This window comes from Mastigoproctus giganteus, chromosome 3, assembly GCF_048544385.1.
Source record: "Mastigoproctus giganteus isolate SK-2022 chromosome 3, ASM4854438v1, whole genome shotgun sequence".
Classification (NCBI taxonomy): Eukaryota; Metazoa; Arthropoda; class Arachnida; order Uropygi; family Thelyphonidae; genus Mastigoproctus; species Mastigoproctus giganteus.
Genome location: NC_143577.1, coordinates 109,701,670 through 109,720,315, shown reverse-complemented (window position 1 = coordinate 109,720,315; position 18,646 = coordinate 109,701,670). Strand labels below are relative to the sequence as shown.

Genomic DNA, 18,646 nt, shown 5'->3' with positions numbered 1-18,646 from the left:
TCATTCTGGTTCCTTGTATGAAAACATCTGTTCGACTTAAAAAGTACATATCTTTTAAAAACAATTTCGGAAAAATATTGAACACCCACAGCTAAAGCAAAATTACTTTATTTTCCTTATTGAATCAACTTTTTCTCTCGTTATGAGAATCTTCAATAATTTCTTTAGAAATTGTTTTTAAAATGTAATTTTAACACTTCAATGTATTTATTTGTTATATATGTATTTTTGAATTCTCTCGACGTGCTATGAAAAATCGTAGAGATGCGCCACCGTCACTTTCCACGTATCATCGCGAATTTAAAGTCTCTTCTGTATGCCAGTGGCGCTAAGCAAATATTTTGGAACGTGAAGGATTGGTCATTGTGGCCTTCAAAGACTGCCGACCACTGATCTGGGTAATCCACAATTTGTTCTCCGCTTTCAATTGTAAGACGCACGCGATTGCACGCAGGTTCTTTCGAATAGAGGGCGCTGAAATCTCTTATTAAATGATTTCTCACCCTCTCTCTCTCTCTCTTCAGTGACTCAATACACGGTTTCGCCACGCCGTTTCAATGTTTGTTGCTGAAGAAAGGGCTGTGTATTCACATGAAAAGTTAAGGGAGAAACTGAAATAAAGGAGCAATTAAGAGAGGTAAATGAAAAGAAAGTAAAACTTTTCCGGATTCGAAATAGTGTACTCTCAGTTATAAATGTTTGTTCTGGATAACAACAGGAAATTTTCTTCCAACCTCTTCGGAGAACCTGCAAGGTGCACGTTAAAAAATCAAAACGTAAGTCATGTATATCATCATCTATAAAATATTTCAGTTTGATGCAGTTCACAATAATTTAAAAAGCCTATTTTAAGTACTATTTCATATGGAACCGTGATATGAATTAGTATTACTTCCAAGAATATGCAAAGATTCTTTAAAAAATTCTTTATAAACTAATAAATAATAATATAAATTCATAACTTCTTTCTAAGCAGTGCCGTGACACTTTATTTCCAAGTGAACTTTTCATTTCGTGTAGCTGAAAAAATACTTAAAAAAAAAAAAAAATGTTTGCTTTTGTTTAGTGTGCTAAACACCAGAACAGCTGTCAAGTCCACTACAAGTCACTTTATAACTTAATTTTTTTTTATTTCAATAATTCTTCTATAATTTAACTTTTATTTAACAATGCAAACAAAATGGATATAGCCCGATCCATTTATTAAGATTGCATTCGGTTTCCATATAAAATTGTTCAAGAAACAGGCATTAATTTCAAAATTTGTAACTGTGGCAGTACAGAAGTTGAGGCCTAGTTCACTTCACAGCAAATGATGATAACTGTAAACCTATATAGCCATACCAGGGTACACTGAGGCTGTACTTGTAAAAAAAAAAAAAAAAAAAAAAAGTCGTATGCTTAAAAACAAAAATCAGAAGCGAGTTTTCGCTATTTTCTCAGAAAAAAAAAGCAGAAGATATACCATACAATATAGCCCGGAGTATACAGTACTTTTTATCTTAAGAAATTTTATTCTCTGAATAGAGCAGGAGTTTTTAACCTTTTGCTTTAAGATTTTGCAGCTTACAATACGTGCGAGTGCCATATATTAAAATATAATTTTTTTTTGCTTAAAGATTAAAAATGCATTTTTTAATTATTTTTTAGCCGTATTACACATACAAGAATTATATTTCTCAGTTAAAATTTTTGGGCGCTAATATTTATTACCTTATCAATGTGAACCTTAACTTTGAAGAGATGCCAAAAGTTTGAAATTAATTTCGCCATTATGAAGAGATAGTCGCAGATTTTCTTTCAAATGTGATGTCACGATATTGTCTTTTTTGTTTTGTTTTTGATATTTTTCATTATTGAAAAGCACTTGCACACGTGTGTGTTGATCCAAACATAGAAAGTACTTTGAACGCTTCTCTTTGTAATAAAGGAACATTTTTTGCAGTCGGAAGAATCCCAGAATTTTAAAATAGTCTTATGTTGGAAAAGACATTTCAGAGCTAAAGATGACTACATATCAACAAGTTCTAACTCGGTAATTCAAATTCTAGGAGGTGCTCTTTCAAGTATTCAAGTCTTTCTTGGAATTGTCACTAAGGTCTTGGATTACATTATTACAAACGATGGGCACTCCCCAGCAGTTTCCTCCGGACATTTTTCAAGAGTAGGAAAATGAAGCAAATTTCCTTTTAAAACTTGATTCTGAAACACTTGAAGTTTTTTATCAAATGCAATAATCACCTCATATAAAACTACCACAAATTTATCTTTTCCCCGTAGCCTCAAATTTTACTCATTTAAATGGCTAAAGATGTCAACCATGAATGAAAGTCTAATCTTGAAATCTTCAGTAAAAATTTCATTAAAAAGGTTTTCTTTATAGCTTTCTATTAGAAAAGCTTTTACTTCTTTAAAGACCACCCAAATTCTAGAGAGCGCCTTTCCATTCGTGATTGATTTTTCATTCGTGAACGCAAGACCTCAATATGAATCAGTGATAATGCACAAAATTAGGTATCCTTTCACCTCTGTTAAGATAAGCAATAAGGCCTTTGTTTTTACCTATTATGAAAGGCGCACGGTAATAATTGATACAGGTTTACTCAGATCAGTTTTTTGCACTGTGAGGAATGTCATAAGTGCGTCATATACATCTCTTCCAGTTGTGTGACCAGTAAGCGGCAAAATAGCCAAAAAATGTTCTTCACAACTGCTATCATGTTGAATCAAACGAACAAAGCATGAATTGTGATATTCCCGAAACATCAGTCGACTCATCAAGTGCCAGTGAAAAAAAAAATACACAACTTTCGATTCTACCTAATAATTCATTGAATGTTACATCTGCCATTTTATGAACTCTATTTGAAACTGTGTCATTACTCAAAGGAATATTTTTGGCTGAGCTAATCAAGATAGCTTTCTGTTTTTCTGGTAAAGATGCTAGCAAGCACTTCTAATGATGACACTGCCCAGTTTTTTATTATTTCACCATTACTGTAAAGCGATGAATTCTTTGCAATTATATTTGATAAAATAAATGAGACTTCATTCGCCGAGACTTTACTACTGTTAGCTTCACCTAAATTTAAAATATTTTTCCGTCTTTCAAGTTTCTTTTTTCATTCTTGAAGTTTAGCTTCTAATATCACTAAATTTGGGAAAAGCTTTATGAAAATTCCTATGGCATGTTTGGTAATGTCTTTCACAATCCCACTTCCGATAGCCAGCCAAACAGCTGATATAATAAGCAAATAACACCAGATCCATTATTACCAAATAATCATATTCCCCAAGAGGATTGAAATGCTTACTTTTTAATTTTTTGTTTCTTTTAATTTGAAACGTCTAAATCAGACGACTGCTAAGATAGTGTTAATGCATCATTTTTTCCCCTCATTATGTTCGTTTCGGTTTCTTTTTAAAAACTTATCCATCCATTTTGAATAATGTTAAAATTTTGTTAAATCTGATTTATATTGCAGTTTGCGATGAAGCAGGTGAAAATTGGGATAAATTTTGCTGCGATGGTAGTAGTAGTAATGGCAAATGATGCAAGAAATCAAGTTTATATAGCATCAGCCAAAAAAAAAGAAAAGAAAAAAAAAAAAAAAACCACACACACACACACACACACACACACACACAGTTCACACACCGTACCCTCCAAGAATTTGTCTAGTTCTCCCTTGAATTTAGTATTAGCATTTAGTATTAGTAACGGCCGCATGGTGCAAGAAAGCCTATGGCTTATGCTGCACCAGCCAAAAAAAAAAAAAAAAAAAAAAATCCGAACAAAACAATGATAAAACAAAAAATAAAATAAATAACTAAATAATAATAATTAATAAATAAATAATAAATATAAAATAAAAAATAAATAAAAAGGAAATTAAACCTATCATCCTATGGGCTTCCCTTACCCGAAAGTACTATCCAGATGACCTTTGAATTTCCCCAAACTGTCGGCCTCTACCACCCATGAAGGCAACTTATTCCAGTAATTTATAATTCGCTGGCTAAAATAAAACTTCCTGCAGTCCAATCTAAACATTTCCCCCGTAACTTGAATTTATGTCCCCTAGTTCTAGCATCATTTATAACCTTAAATTCTGTCCTCATTCATTTTACTGAGGCCTCACAGCCTTATACACCTCAATCAAATCTCCTCTCAGGTGTCTAGTTTCCAAACTCTGCAACCCACATATTCGAAGTCTTTCTTCATAAGGACGCCCTTTTGCCGATCTCACCAGGCGAGTTACCCTTCTTTGCACCCTTTCAAGAAGCTCGATGTCTTTCTTTAGGTGCGGTCTCCATACTTGAACACAGTATTCCAAGTGTGGTCTAACATAAGCCTTATACAGTATAATGGGATTATCACGTCCCTATCTCTACTTGCAAAAGTTCGATAGATCATCGATAGGACACCATGGGCCTTCCTTGCCTAAACCCAGTACTGGAGGAAAGGGACACCCAAGTCCCTTTCCTCCAGTACTGGGTTTAGTTGAATTCCACCAAGTGAATAAGTTTTTTTGGGATCACTGTTTCCCAGGTGTAATACCTTTGTTGTATTAAAGCACAGCTGCCATTTTTCTGGCCATTCCTGAAGTCTATCTAGGTCTCTCTGAAGAAGCTCAGCTTGACAGTGATCATTAACTGCTCTACCAATTTTAACATAATCTGCAAATTTAGACATCACGCCCTCTGTCCCTTCATCAATGTCGTTTATGAAAATTAAAAACAACAGTGGCCCTAATACTGATCCTTGGGGAACCCCACTTCTTACATCAACCCAATCTGAGGAACAGTCATTTATCACAACACTCTGCCTCCTGCCCTGAAGCCATCCTTCTATCCATCTAAAGATTTTCCCAGTGATTCCAACCTGTTCCAGCTTATAAAGCAACCGCTCATGTGGGACTGAGTCAAAAGCTTTGCTGAAATCTAAATAAACAATGTTGAAATTATTCCCTAAATCCAGCTCGTGAGTGACCCTTTCGAAATAGCTAACCAGATTTGTTAAACATGATTTTCCCTTTACAAAACCATGCTGAGTAGCCTTGAGAATTTCAGTTCGATCCAAATGATCCTGAATAAATTTATTGAACCCATTCACTTTTACAACAACAGATGGATGCTTGTTCCAACAATCACCCGCTGGCTGAAGGCAAACCTCCATACATCTATCCTGCAGCCATCCTTCCTACCATAGTTTGGCGCATTGGCTGCCATTGCGCCGTAAAACCTCCAACAGCAGCAGCAACCATCCTTCCTCAACTTGAATTTATGTACCCTCATGTATGTAGTCTCAGCAAGTGAAAGAATACCATTAACATTCAGCTTACTCAAACCATTCAAGGCTTTAAACACTTTGGTCAGATCTTCCCGCAGGTGCCTGATCTCAAGACGCTGCAGTTTGCAGAACTGAATCCTTTCTAGGTAAGAGCACCCTTTTGTTCCCGTCATCAGTCCGGTTCCCCTCCTCTGCACCCGGTACAGCAGATCTACAGCCTTTCTAAAGTGAGGCCTCCAGACCTGTATAAAGTATTCAAGATGTGGCCTAACTATGTCCTTATACAAAGGGATATTCAAGATGTAGCCTAACCATGTCCTTATACAAAAGGATAATCACCTCCTTATCCCTGCTAACAGGTTCTGTATATCATTGAAAAAATCCTATGAGGGTAACTGGTGGCATGTCTGCACTGCTCAGAGAATTTCATATCTGACTTCACAATTATCCCCCAGGTCTTTTTCATTTTCCACTACCTTGAGTGTAGTGGCACACAGTTGAAAATAGCCCATCGACCCAATTTACCTAGATCTTGTTGCAGTACCTCACCTTGATGACTGTCGTTAACCACCCTGCCAACTTTTGTATCATCTGCACACTTAGACATTAAGCCTGATATACCTTCATCAATATCATTGATGAATATAGAATACAAGAATGGGCTCAGCATCGAACCTTGGGGAAACTCGAGCCATTCAACCATCCGTTTATCCATAGCAATAACTTGCCATTAATGTTACTTTGCTCCAGTTTGTACAGCAGTCTTTTATGTGCATTAGAATCAAAAACGTTCCGGAAATCCAAGTGTGATGTCAAAATTATTTTGTGCATCCAGTTACTTGGTCATAGTTACCTATCAGATAGGTTAGATAAGATTGCACATTGACAGATTCATGCTGTGATTGCAGTATAATTGCATGCCTGTCAAAATGGTCATGCATTACTTCTTTAACCAGTGATTCCATTATTTTTCCTGGAATAGACATTCAGCTAACAGATCTGTAATCACCCATGTCGCCTTTTGATTCCTCCTACCCTTCATGAATTTAGAATACATATTCGCACTTCTACAGTCCATAAGGACCTCCCCCGAACCCAAGGATGCTCTCATAGTTATGGCTAAGAGTTTACTTACCTCCTTTGCTGCCTCCCTTAATATAATTGGATAGATTCCATCTGGCCCAGGTGACTTTTTTATGTCCATCCTGAACAATTTCTCCTCCACTTTCCTTTCAGTTATTACAATGCCATTTAGCTCTTCATTAGAGTTTTTTCAACTTCTGGAATCTCCTTCCCTAAAGAATTCCTTATGTGTGAATGTAGATGCAAAATAGTAATCCAATTTGTCAGCAACCTGAATAGAGTCATCAATAGTTAAACCGTGGTCATCAATTGGCTCAATGTGATTTAATCCCATCCTTCTACTGTTAATTATACTATCAAACAAATACTGTCAATGAAAAACATCAGAAGAAACAAAGAAAAAACTAAGTTCGCCAAGTGACCGAGGTTTTGGCTGTCGGCATACAATGCGACGCCCAAAGGCGTTCCACACAACTTCCATTGGATTTAAGTCTAGTGATCGTTCTGGTCACGGCAGTCGGATATCTTGTTTCAAGATAATCCTCCACCAACTGTTCTCTATGTGCAATGGCGTTGTCGTGCATGAAAAGAAAATCTGTGGTAACCGCAGCCCTAAAAAGTCGCAAATAGAGAAGAGTATCTGTTTCCTGCAATTACAGTGCAGGTACCTTTCAGTTGCGTTGTACCTCTGCGCTGTTATGGTATACCTATAAAAGACATGAAGATGGGTGTCACCGTCGATCATTATTCCGATCCACCTCCAATGTAAGTGTCCCTATCTCTGATGTTGGAGGAATATTACCGCATTTATCGTTGTCTTCAGATTTAATAACGTCGCGAATCTGTTTGGTCCTTAAGGCTGTCGCAGACATTTTCTCAGATATGCCAGACAAGCTGTGCTTGCTACCTGGGAGTCTAAAACGCTGATGAAACTAATATTCGCTTGATACTCAAGTCAAGTGGACCTAATTTTGGTGAAATCCGGACGGTCTGTGAAAGCCAGATCCTCGGCTTGCACCTTCACAATGGTGGGACTGTTAGTAATCCTGGGTATAATTCCCATGCGCAAGCACACTGTGGGTGAACACCCAGGTGTAAACCAAAGCAAACAGGGGTCGAGGTGTGGCGCCCACACCACATGGAGGAATGCCGCCCCTCTGTGTTATCAGGCAATACTAGGTGGTAGATGACTCTCATCTACCAGTGCAATTCCACCACTTTGCTTATTGGAGGCTTGAAGTAGTGGCACCTATGTTTAGTCTCCAGAGATGTCCATTTCCACTTTTTCTGATAGTCTCAATTATCGGTTGATTCAACCACTGCTGAACCCAGTTTCTCAAATTATGCGCTGTATGATTCCTTTCGCCTCAAAGGTGGTACTTGTGCATATGTCCGTTGCGATATTTCCTGTCAGAGACTTTGTAATTTTGCATCTCCTCTTTTCATTCTTCTCTGGCTTAAAATCTCTCTACCTCGTTCTGTCAAATTCATCTGTTGTCTCTACCGTTCCCCCAATCCACTAATCACTTGGAACCCTTTGACTTCCTCTCTTTGCAACTTGACTTTTCCAGTTCAACTTTCCTAACAGTGAGGTAATTTTCGTTGGTGATTTTAATGTTCACAACTCCAGCTGGCTTCCGTTTTCTAGTCACACAGACCCAGCTGGTCGTGATGCTGAGGCTTTTGCAATTACCAATAACCTTGCACAGATTGTTAATATACCAACCAGAATACCGGACAATCTTACCTCTGCAGCTAACACCCTTGATCTTTTTCTCACAAACAACCCTTCTAAGTATACGGTCGAAGTGAGTGGTCCATTAGGCACCTCAGATCACAACTTGGCGATTGTCTCTTTTTCAATGGAGCCTTTATTTCATGGCTATTCCCAACCTCGTGTTGTTTGGCATTAAAAGAATGCAGAATGGGTTTACCTGCGAGATTTCTTTTCTTCTTTCTCTTGGTGGGATTACTGTTTCAAAACTTCTGATGTCAACGTTTGTTCAGATCGTGTCAGTGAAATTATTCTTGTAGAAATGGAATCCTTTATTCCACACTCCACCTTAAAATCTTGTCCTTTATCTAAACCTTGGTTTTCCAATAAATGTGCTAAGGCTCTTCAAGAAAAGAATGCTGCATATGATAATTGGCTTGTTTCCAATTCTTCAGTTTCATTTTCTGCCTACACCAGAGAAGGCAACAAGTGTACAGCAGTTATTAATCAGTCCAAACTAGATTTTGAACAGGCTAAGATTAGGAAACTTTTTTTCTTGCCCTAATGGTAGCCGAGCATTCTGCTCTCTTGCCAGAGCTATTCGCCGCAACTTTTGCCCATCTCTGCTCCCACCTCTGTCCAAACCAGACGGTTCTGTTGTCACTTCAGCCAAGGATAAAGCTGACCTGCTAGCATCCCATTTTTCTTCCAACTCATGCATTAAGGATCTTGGTAAAACACCTCCCACCATTCCCAGCACGCTCCATTCAATGCCTCCTGTGGTTTTCCGTCAAAAGGATGTCAGAAGGATTCTGAAGAATCTCGACGCTAAGAAAGCTCCAGGCCCTGATGGCATTTCTCCACTTGGTCTCAAAACCTGCGCTCCTGAGCTTACTCCTGTTCTTTGTCGCCTTTTTTCACTTTCTTATTCCAAAGGTATTTTTCCTTCTGCTTGGAAATTTGCTTATATCCAGCCAGTTACAAAAAAGGGTGACAAATCCCTCGCATCCAGTTATCATCCCATTGCAAGTACTTCTACTCTTTCTAAAGGAATGGAGAACTCAATTAACTGACAACTCTTAAACTACCTAAAACTTTCCGTCTGACGAACGATTGCCGTTATGAATTCCGTCAGTGTCGATCTACTGGTGATATTCTGGCTTATTTACCCATTAATAGACTAATTTAATGGAAAGGTTCGGTGAACCACAAGTAGTTGCTCTTGATAGCTCAAAGGATTTCGATCGTGTTTGGCATAAAGGTCTTCTAAAGAAACTTCCATCTTATGGTTTGGCAACTGTTTTTTTTTTAAAATGGTTATCCAGTTTTCTCTCTGATCGCTCACTGAGGGTGATGGTAGATGGCGCTGTCTTCTAACTTCTCCACTAATGCTGGTGTCTCCCCCCCCCCCAGGTTCAATTCTTTCCCTCACTCTTTTCCGATGTATATTAATGACCTTCTTCCATTGACTGGAAATCCTATGCATAGTTTTGCTGATGATAGCACATTGCTTTCCACTTTCCATTTTGAGAAACCTTGCCCTGCTCAATCAGCTTCAACTTCTCGAATATCTGCTACCAATTCCTTAAATTCCGATCTCCAGGTAATTCTCCAGTGGGGAAACGACAACTTAGTTGATTTTAATCCTAAAATTCAGTCATATCTTACTTTGGTGACACTCCAATTTTTAGGCAAAATGATATATCTCTTTTGGGGATTACCCTGACTTCTAATCTCTCTCTTGGCACAAGCACTTTACAAATATTGCTTCCTCTGCATCTAAAAAACATGTTTTTCTATTTCGCTCTCAGCCTTGCTTTTCTCCCAAACAGCTGCTCACTCTGTATAAATCGCAAATCCGCCCTACCATGGAATATTGTTCCTACAACTGGGGCGGTGCCCCCAAAATATCTCTCAGGCTACTAGATTCCATTCAGAAGAGGGCAGTTAATTAATTAATGACTCTTCTCTAACAGAGTCGCTCCACTCTGTCTCATAGGCGTTATGTTTCTATAGATACTTCCATGGGCACTGTTCTTCTGAATTGGCTTCTGAACTTCCCGCTCTCTCTTTCGAAACTGTCCGAACACGTGCCGCCACCAGTCAACCATCGTTTACTGTCCAACTTCAAACTCACAGAACAAATTTTTCATCTTCCTCGTTTATTCATTCAACTGCCGTTTTCTGAAACAAACCTTCCGTCATACTTATTTCCTGAAAATTACAGTCTACAGAAGTTCAAGTCTTAATATCAACAAATATCTTCTTTAGCCTTCTCAACTTCCAACCCTTGGTTCTAATACCTCTCGTGTTTGGGATTTTCATAAAAAAAAAAAAAAAAAAAAAAGAGGCTAAGACGGGACTCATCAGAGATCAGAACTGAACCTCATTTGTCAGGGCTCCAAGTCTGCCTTTCCATCTCGCCGAAACTGCTTCATGGTACCAGTTTCGACGGGATACAAAACCACTGGCTTCCTTGCGTAGAGTGCAATTGAATGTAGCCCTCTTAACAGTCTGTTTGGAAGTGTCTGCGCGGTTAGCGCAGTGGTGTCGTCACCGTCCTCCCCAAGCTGGGTGAAAGTTCGAATCCTCTCGATGACTTGAGGAATTTTTATGGGCTTTTTTTCACTTCGTGGCTGAGTTAGTTGGTCTCAGGCGTAGATAGCAATGTTTTTCCTCCGGAATAACTGGTATTTCCGTCCAGCAAAGCAGGCAAATCGAAGAGAGAACACACGCAATTTACAGACACAATACTCATAGTTGTTGTAAGTATCCTGGTAATTGACAGTATATTTCCAGGTGACCCTAATATAATGGCTTAGTTTTTGTTTTTTAGTTCGGTTAAAAGTGTTTTTTACCTGTGGCAGCAGCAACTTCAACAGACAGTTGATGACAGCACATCGTAGGGTTCGGTCTTTCTGTTAGACCCAGATAGCGGTCTGTTCTTGGCGAACTTTGGCAACTTTTCTTGGAAAGGTTCCTCCTGTTCCCTGAAACGCTTCCATAACGCCGAGACTACCATCAGTGACGCACTAAGCCAGCGTACCACCTCCGTGTGCGACTGCCTGGCTTTAAGTCGTCCAACGGCCTCCAGTCTCAAAGAGTCATCTAAACGACGATGACTTGCCATCCTGAGTACTGGAGATGTGGCTGTCCCAACTGAGCAAGCCAAAAATCGGGAATGAAGTGATGTGGTTGCAACCCCTGTTTTTATAGGCATGAATAATTTGCATAATGTTCAAATTATATAATGGTTTTATATACAATAAAAATCTAATCCATAGATCGATTTCTATTGGATACTAGAATTTGCATGCCAGGATGCCTATTTTTATCAAATATTCGACATTGTTCACAATAAAATATTCAAGCAAAACATTTGTTCTGTTAATTTTGTCGAGCGGTGGCTTTTTATCAAGCAAACTTTTTATCATTTTATCAAGCAAACCCATGCGTAAGACTTTTGCGATGGGTTTGCTTGATAAAATGAAACAGTCAGCATACTTATAATTAACAATAAACCAGTTTAGCAGGTATTACAATAAATCTTCGTCCAGATGCTAAAGTTCAATAGAGTTCATATATGCTCTAACATCAGTCTGTGTTATCTTGACAAGAAGTATCAAAATAAAAACGTAATTTATGAAAAGAGTTCTATGGTTTAACTATCAGAAAAAAATTCTACGATGTGAACTCTTACTACAGCAGATTCTGTCTAGAATCTGCCAAACACCATTTACTTTTCTGAAAGAATTTCATTTATCAGATTCCTAAACCACTGCTCGTTTTGGTTGCCTTAATTATTTGCTCTATGAATTCTTTCTCTTCAAAGGTGGTACTTGTGCATATGTAACCTATGATACATGTCAGACGTAATCAATCTGGATTCTGATCCTTTTAATCTCTTTTGGTTTAAAATTTCTTAACCCCATTCTTTTATTTGTTCTTTCTGTCATTATCCCAATTCCACTACTCACACGGAACTCTAACTTCCTTTCTTTGGATTTTGATTTTCTCCCGTGTAACTTTCTCGACAGCCAGGTTATTTTTCTTGGTAATTTTTTCTTCTCAAGTGCATAACCTCTTTACCATTGGAACTGTGTCTAGTTACACGGCTAGCTCGTCGAACGGCTGTCTTTTGCTGTTCTAATGGCCTTGTTAATTCTTGTTAATTTAGTTACGAAAATTGTATCCTAAGCGACACACACCCACCACACTAGATGCCCACAGTTGGTAAAATCGCCGTCCTCCACACACCAGGTGGAAAAACCAGAGTTCGAGTCCCGTCGATGACGGAAGGAATATTTATGGGCTTTTTTTACAACGTTGCTAAGTTAGTCGGTCTGAGGCGAGGGTACTTTAGTTTGTCCTCCTGGAAATTCGAGTTTTTTGTCCAGAGAAAGTCCATAAAATACACTATACACACGGCAATATAGCCGTAGTCGCTGATGCTTCTAAAACCCTATTACAACAACCACCACCACAGTAGATCTTTTCCTCTCGATCAACCCTTCGTTGACGACGAAATGGTGTAATGCCATCTAGGTGGTAGAGGACTCTCACCAAGCGGCGCAATACCACTTTGCTTATTGGTGACTTTAAATGTTTAGTCTCCAGAGCAAAGCTCAGGCAATTCCCCATTCTCTTCTTTCATGCAATATGACGGATGTCTTTTGAGGTTATGATGGGGTTCATGGCGAGATAGTCTTTCTTATATTTCGCGGGTACAGCTTTAAAATGCTGTTCGCATGTCGGCCGCTAGGTAATCGACCGGACTGAGCCTCTTGATAACTCTCTAGGTAGCATCGTGATCAGCTAATGTATAATCTCGATGCCTCTACTCTGCCAAATAGTGACTGGAGGGTGTCCGAGTTGTGTGAGCGCGCGCGCGCGCTGGGAATACTCTCCAGGCCACGCTGTGCGAAGGAACAGAGTATATTCGTGTGTACGCCATATCAAAAAAATTCAATACTTCATACAACGCGTCCCTCCCAACTTTCCTTGCTACTCAATACGTCAACATAGTGAAACAAATAGGACAAACTTATTTGCGAAAAGATCTCCACGTTCATTTCACAAATATATGTGGTCTCAATTCTAATTTCAATGATGTCCATATCTACCTAAAATCTGCCAAGCCGCACTTCATTTTACTGCTTCTGCTTCAATTCAACTACTGCTCATCTCGGTTGTCCTAATTATTTGCCGTACGATTCTTTTCGCTTCAAAGGTGATACTTCTGCATATGCCGCTATGATATTCCCGGTTAGAGACTTAGTAATTTGGAGTCTCCTCTTTTCAATTTTCTCTACCGTAAAATCTCTGTACACCATTCTACGAAATTCATTTGTTGCCTTTATCGATTTCCCAATTCTGCGAATGAGTTAGATCTCTTTGAAGTTCGACTTTTCCTAGTCCAAATTTCCTAATACTGTAGTGAAGTAATTTTTTCTTCACGATTTTAATATTTACAACTCCAGCTGGCTTCAGTTTTCTAGTCACAGATTATCTGCTCGAGATGCTGAGGCATCTGCATTTTTTTATGAAAACCCCGAGAATGATAAGTTGTTGTTGTTGTAGTAGGATTTTAGGAGCATCAGCGACTAAGGCTATATTGCTCCGTGTATATTGTCTTTAAATTGCATGTGTTCTGAGGTTTAAAAAACCATGCGTTTTGGAAAACGCATGGTTTTTCTCCTAGAAATTCGCTTTTTTCGCGAGTTTCTGGGAGGAAAAAATCATGTACTCTCTCCTGAGACCGACTAATTCAGCCGCGTTGTGAAAAAGGCTCATAAAAATTCCTTTCGTCATCAACGGGACTCGAAACCAGGTCTTTTCCACCAGGGCACACGAGAGGTATCAGAACCTATGGTGCTTAGTATCGTGCATGGGTTGAGAAATTGAAAGAAGATACTTGTTGACATTAGACTTGAATTTCTGTACAAATTAATTTTCAGGAAACACTCATGAAGGAAGCTTTTTCCAGAAAACGGAAGTTGAAGGAATAAATGAGGAAAAAGAAAAGTTGGTGCTGTGAGTTTGAAGTTGGACAGTAAAAGGATGCTGACTGGCTGCGGCATGTGTTCAGATTGGTCTGGAATAGAGTGGGAATTATAGAAGAAAATTCAGAATAACACTGCTCATGGGACGACCTGCAAGATATTTCTATTTTTCTTTTCCTTGGTTGGATTGCCTTTTTAAATCTCCTGCTCTGTGTTTGATCAAATCGTGTCAGTGATCTTATTCTTGTAGGAATGAAATTCTTTGTTCCACACTCCCGGCGCCTCCGTAGCCAGGTGGGAAGGAGCAGTAGTGCGTAGCACAAGCTTCTTGATTAGACCGGGGTTCGAGCCCGTCACCACCAAATACGGAGGATGCGGAAAGGTCATTCAGGGAATGACCACCGCATATCCCGGAGCAATATGGCCTTAGTTGCTAATGCTCCTAAAAACCAAATAACAAATAACATTGTTCCACACTACCGTAAAATCTCGTCCTTTTTCTAAACCTTGGTTTTCCAATTAATGGGTTAAGACTGTTCAAGATAAGAATGCTGTATATCTCAACTGGCTTGCATTCAAATCTCCCGGTTCATTTTCTGCTTGGATTAAAGCTCGCAACAATTGCAAAGCAGTTATTAATCAGTCCAAAAGCCCACGTGGGTAGCACTGTTATAATCACCGACACCGTATGGAAAAGACTTGAAAGTTCGAATTCCTTCATGACGCGAGTAATTTTTTCACAACTTGGCCGAGTTATTCGGTGTCTGGGATGGTTGCATGGTTTTCTTCCCGGAAACTGGTGTGTTTCATCCAGCAAATCGATCAAAGAACACTCAATTTACAGACATATTATATACGATGCAGTTTGGCCTAGGTCGCTGATGCGCCTAAAAACAACAACAACCAACCAGGCCAAAGTAGATTTTGAACAGGCTAAGAGTAGAAAACTTGTTTCTTTTCCAAACGGTAATCGAGCTATTGGCCTCTTGCTAAAACTGTTGGTGGTAACTTTTGCATATCTGTACTATCTCTGTTAAAACCTGATGGTTTATTGCCACCTCAGATAATGATAAAGCTGACCGCTAGCATCCTAACTTTCTTCTAACTCTTGTGCTGATGATTTTGGTAAACCACAACTTACCATTCCTAGTACACTTCACTCAATACCTCCTGTAGCCTTCCGTCAAAAAGATGTCAGAATAATTTTTAACAATCTTGATGCCAAGAAAGTCCCAGGTCCTGATAGTATTTCTCCACTTGTTATCAAAACCTCTGCTCCTGAGCTTACTTCTGTGTCGTCTTTTTACTCTTTCTTCACACTGGTTTTCTTCTTGGAAATTTGTTTATATACAGCCAGTTCATTATTGTACTATTGCACTTACTTCTATCCTTTCTAAAGCAATGAAGGAATCCATTAACAGCCAACTCCTAAATTATCTTGAAACCTTCCATCTGATCAATAATCGTCAATATGGATTGCGTCAGCGTCGATCCACTGGTAATATACTGGCCCATATATGGACAAATTCAGTGGAAAAGTATGACGAAACTTAAGCAGTTTCTCTTGACAGTTCAATGGCTATTATCGTATTTGGCATAACGTCTTCAAAATAAGCTTCCACCTTATGGATTTCCGACTGTTTTTTGTAATTTGGTATTCAGTTTTCTCTCCGACCGTTCACTGCGAGTGATGGCAGATGGCTTTCCGCCTTCTAACTTCTCTACTAATGCTGGTGTCCCCACGGTTCTGTTGTTTCCTCCACTGTTTTTACTCTTGTATATAATGGCCCTCTTCCATTGACTGGAAATTCTATTCATAGTTTTACTGATGTTACCACATTGTATTCCACCTTCCAATTTGAGAAACCTTGTCCCGCACAAACATCTTCAACTTCTCGAATATTCACTTCCAATTCCTTAAATGCTGATATTCAGTGTGACAAAGAAAGTTAGTTAATTTCAGTCCTGTATTATATTCACACAAAGAATTCTTCTGTTGCTATGTTCATCTCAGATGACACTCAGATTTCTAGACAAGATCACTATTTTATTAGAGATTACCTTGACTTCTATCATCTCTTTGATAATCACGAATATTGCTTCCTCCGCATCTAAAAACTGGGTTTTCTCTTTCGCTCTCAGTGTTACTTTTATTCTAAACAGCTACTCACTCTGTGAAAATCTCAAATCTGCCCTACCATAGAGTATTGTTCCCACATCTGGGGTAACACAGCAATAACCTCTTTCAGGTTTCTAGACTCCATTCAAAAGAGCGCAGTTAGGTTAATTACTGACCCATCTCTTACAAAGTCTCTCCACTCTCTATATCATAGACGTTCTATTTCTGCAGAATGCTTTTTCTCTAGATCCTTCCATGTGCACAAAATCGGCTTCTATAATTTCCCCTTTCTCTACAAAGCCATCCGAACACATTCTACAATTAGCCAACATCCACTTACTGTTCAACTTCCAACTCACAGAACGAACTTTTCTTCATCGTTTATTCCTTCAATTTCCATTTTCTGGAACAACCTGCTTTCACACGTATTCGTGAAGATTACAGTCTACAGAAATTCAATTTTAATGTCAACAGTATTGTACTTCATCTTCTCAACCTTCAATCTACGCGCGGCATAAGTACTGTACTGCAGGTACTAATACCTTTTCGTGTTTGTGGTTTTCATAAAAAAAAATCCGAACGACGAGTCTGATAATCGTTATGATAGAGAGATTGTGGTCTATGCCACTGGTGGGCAATATTTATAAATGCGGGCCAAATAAAATGTCAAGTGCACGCGGGCAAAATTGTTTTAGCTTTCCAACGTTTTTAGGATTATTTTTATGATTCTTATAGTGGTGTATAATGAAAACATTGTCATAAACAGTTTTATATTATTTATTATAATATTTATACACACAATATATTATAATATTAATATAATTAATTTTATTAATAAGAAAAATGAAATACAAATTTAAGACAAAATTAAAAAATACAATTATAGTAAAAAATTTATAATACAATAAACGGCAGGCCGTTTATTATATATTTTGGAAACGACCGCGGGCCGGAGTTAGCCCGCGGTCCTAGGTTGCCCTATCCTGGTCTATGGTCCTTCGATCGCAGTCTAGTAATGGTCTTCTCATCAATGGAGCCTGTTCCTTTCTTTCATGGCGATTATCAGCTTCATGTCATTTGGCATTACAAGAATGGGGACTGGGATAATCCTCAGCTGGCGGAACACGATAAGCCAAGTAAGCAGGGCATAGGGGCGCAAATTCAAAATTTATATTATAATAATATTTAATAAAAGTATCTCAGGGGCGCCAGATACATTTCTGCCTAGGGGTGCCAAAAACCTTAGCGCCGTGCCTGTTAATCCGCATAATTTTTTTGCCATCTTTTCTTCATTTGGATTACTGTTTAGTCATTCGATCTTAATGTTTGCTTAGATCATGTCTAGGTGGGGAAATTATTCTTGTAAGGATAAAATCCTTTATTGCCACTCCATCTTAAAATCTCGCCCTTTATTTAAATCGTGGTTTTCCAAAAAATGTGTTAAAGATGTTCAAGATAAGAATTTAACATATTGCAATTAGCTTGTATTCAACTTTACAACTTCTTAATCTACCTTTACTAAAGCTTTCAACAGTTGTAAAGCAATTATAATTGCTTTACTGGATTGGACTGATTAATAATTATTAATCAGTCCAATATTTATTAATCAATCCAAACTCTATATTGAACAGGCTAAGAGTAGAAAACTTGTTTCTTGTCTAAGTGTTAGTCGGGCCTTCTCTATATAAACCCTTATCGTCTGTTCAATCACCTGGCTGGATTACCTTTTTGGCTTTATTAGCTGGAGAGCCGAAGTATTGAACAGCATATACGAGTTTATTATCGAAAGTATTCAAGAGATCCTTGAAGCTAAAAATGCTTTTGTTCCAGTGAAGCAGTTCCGCAAAATAAATATACCAACGAAAAAAAGCATGGGATGGTTATAGACTGTTCCGAGACCTGATGAAGGAAGACAGGCAAAAGTTGATTATAAGAAATCACTGGCAAAGGAAGCTGAAAATCGAGACAATTCTTTTCATAAGTGAATACAAAAGGAAGAGAGTGAATCAGATAAGCCCATTCCTTGATCGAATTGGAAAAGTCATGGGAAGCGTAGCAGAAGTGACAGACAAGTTGAATTGATACTTTTTTACAACGATATTGACGGTTGAAAGATCGTTCGCGCCACTAGGGAACAGTGATAAGGAGTCACCCTGCTTTAAATTAAGTTATATAACGATCTAGAGAAGAATCTATTGGAAAGGCTACTGGAGCTGGGCGTAGGTGGAGCTCTAGGAGTGGATGGTATATAACTTTTTATACACAAAAAAAAAAAAAAAAAAAAAACACAAGGCTGAATGTGAGTGCAACATCCCGAATGATGATGGACTCACAACTATAGGCTATTGAGTTTGACTTCAGTGGTGGGTAAGATCATAAAGCTGTACTTGGGATAGATACATTACCATCTCGATAGGAATGGCGTCCTTTATGGA

At 38.5% G+C, this 18,646-nt stretch overlaps 1 long non-coding RNA gene across 1 annotated transcript in view; it reads left to right on the top strand.

Moving 5' to 3' along the window:
* The first annotated feature begins 527 nt into the window (after nucleotides 1-527).
* LOC150088217 (uncharacterized) overlaps nucleotides 528-18,646 on the top strand; it is a 54,369-nt gene continuing 36,250 nt past the window's right edge. The window contains exon 1 of the long non-coding RNA XR_016546784.1: nucleotides 528-776. This is a non-coding gene — a long non-coding RNA (uncharacterized LOC150088217). The remainder of the gene's footprint in view (nucleotides 777-18,646) is intronic.